The sequence below is a fragment of the Lepidochelys kempii genome, chromosome 1 (genome assembly GCF_965140285.1).
Source record: "Lepidochelys kempii isolate rLepKem1 chromosome 1, rLepKem1.hap1, whole genome shotgun sequence".
Taxonomy (NCBI): Eukaryota; Metazoa; Chordata; order Testudines; family Cheloniidae; genus Lepidochelys; species Lepidochelys kempii.
Window position 1 is genome coordinate 117,625,162 of NC_136380.1, and position 2,756 is coordinate 117,627,917.

Here is a 2,756-nt window from a genome sequence, read left to right on the forward strand (position 1 = left end):
TGCATGCCCTGCCAAACAATGACGGATTACATTTGAAAGCAGTTAGCCATTGGGCTGAATTTCCCTCTGGTCTAGTATTCTAGAATCCAGAGTACACATGGCCTGTCCTCCCACCCCCTGAAACTGTGCCTCTGTTCCTCTCTTTCCACCAGCCTGAGTGAAAAGAGAATCCAATCCTCTCTCTACTGGGGATTTATGTTAGGATGGTTTGAAAAGAGTAACCAGGGAATACAGGGGATTGACTCTTGGTTCTCACGAGGCATGTGGAGGTTCTTACTTGCACTTTGATTCATACCTTTACAAAATGTTACATTTTTACTGCTAGAGCACAGCTCAGAAAGAATGGTCCATTTAGGCAGTATTTAAGTCACTTCTCAATTCTTACTCCTGAGGATCATCATTGCTACCTAGTCTCTCAAAGCCAGAGTCTTCAGGACAATGGAGGAGAAAAAGAGGATGCTTACCAAAATCACCCTTGTTCTCTGAATGCATTGCCTCTGTGGATCCATGAAGATCCATCTACTCAGGTGGCTTAAAAGAGGTGCCAGAGATAGAGAGGAACTGAGGGGCAACTAGGAAGGTGGGGCTTTTTTAGTCTAGGTTTTAGGGTGCTGGAACAGAAGGGCTTGTCTGCATTCCCCTAAAGGCTAACTATTTTGAAGTGGGTTCTGTCCCTGTGTGGCAGTGCGCATGGTTTCATAGCGGGGATCTGAGTGCAGGGGACAAAGTAAAGAACTTCTTTTTATCAATCCATCCTCTGTATGCAGAGCTAGTGTTCTCTGGATATGTATGGAATATTCACTTTAAGGGGACAAATTTCCCTACTACAGTTCACGGGGAAGAAAACTAACTTCCTCACCCACCAGCCAGGATATTGATTCAGTTTGTGGAGAGCCTTTCAGATACAAAATAATTATTGCAATCTTATCTTAATTTCCTGTGGTAAAGGAATGAAGGCAAAAAGTGAATGAACCGTATTACCCTACCAGTATTTCTGATCCTCGAGGTTTCTTGCAGACTAATAGCAAGCCTATATACACTACATATTGTTTATTTATATAGCATCTTTGATCCAAAGAAATCACAATCCAGTTCATGAGAGATTCAGTGTCAGGATAGCCCTATTCAGTGTTAGGATAGCCCTTGAAGATCTAGTGCAGAACGGCATGCTAACAACTGAGAGTTTATTGTCCTGAGTCTGATCTCGCTCATTTACAGCAGTTTCACATCCATGCATTGCCAGTGACTTCAGCTGAGTCACTCCTGATGCACATCAGTGTAATGGAGAGCAGACTCAGATGTGAAGAGCAAGAAGGTGATTGAAGGTAGCAATATAGAGATGAGAAAAGCCAGATACGTCCGGAAAAGAAGCAAAAACTAGACAACTTCCTAAAATATGCATACTACATACTGCCATGGTTGCATGAGCACTGAAAGATAATATGGTACTATATATATATATATATATATATATAATTAAAATAAAACCAACCAGCCAATAAAATAGACAAAAAGCAGGGGGGAAGACAGTGTTTGGAAATAGCAGTTAAAAATATGACTTGAAATAAGAAATATCTAAAAATCTTACCTGCACATACTACCATGCATGATAAGAGTTGTGGTTAGTTCTAGCTGTGAAGTTGTTTCCTTTACAGGAATTTCCTTTACCTCAAAGTCATCATCCCTTCCTTTCTCAATGTAGTTGTAAAATGTTCAAACTCAATTTCCGGCTAGTTTTCTCGTAAGAACAGAAAAACTATGTAACCTTCTGATGAAAGACAAGAGCCTGTCATTTCTTTAAAATCCGTTGCTAGCCACACGAAAAGCTTGTGGGCTATTTTGTTTCATTTCACAGCAGGAAGAACAAAGAAAGTTTTTTGGGGGGTGAGGTTTGCCAAAATGCTGATAATGTTTTATAAAATTTACTTTATAAAATTATCTGTTTATAAAATACCAAATCTCTTCAATATACAAAAGATCAGCATGCTTGTATAATAAAGCATAACTGTCAGCAAAATAAGTACATTTTTTTAACCAGTGATCTCTTCAAACTGCTGGATCCCATTGTGACACTGGCAAATCAAGTGCCAGCACATGCCAAGGCCCCTGTGCTTCAATGAACATTGACAAATGAATAGCTGGAAACCAGCTTGGCTCACTTGTGTGTTAGCGTTGTTAAAATAGGTGGTAAGTTTATGAGAAAGCATTTAGTGTTTAGACTTTATGAAATGCTTCTGAGTTACTACACGCATTAATCTCATTTATAATATCTGTATCCCATGTTATAAAGGGTACAGAATATTAAACCAATATTTAAGTGTTTCTTTTGTAATTTTAAAAGTGTTTGCTATTAAACCGGACATACACCCCACCCAGGCAGGAGAGAAGGATTACTAAGTGTGAAATACTAATTTACCACACAAGGTGTCACCTCCTGCCCTACAAAAAAAGCCCATAGACATTGGATGAGCTATTTGGCACGTGAGTGGTCAAGCCACTTTGTTGATTGCTTCCCCCACATCCATGAAGAAGGGATGTGCACAAACACTCGTCCCATCCCACTTTGAGCTCTGGGGGAAGAAAATAAAAATCCCTGACCAGAAGGAACTGTATCACTGTGCTGCTTGGAATTTGGAGTGGGCAACATTTCTAACTTTAAGCAAGGAATCCCCAAGCTGCTTGGCTTGGGTTAGCCCTAAAGGACATACAGAGCTTGCATATCATAGCAGCTTCTATTACTTTTGAAACCTAAGACT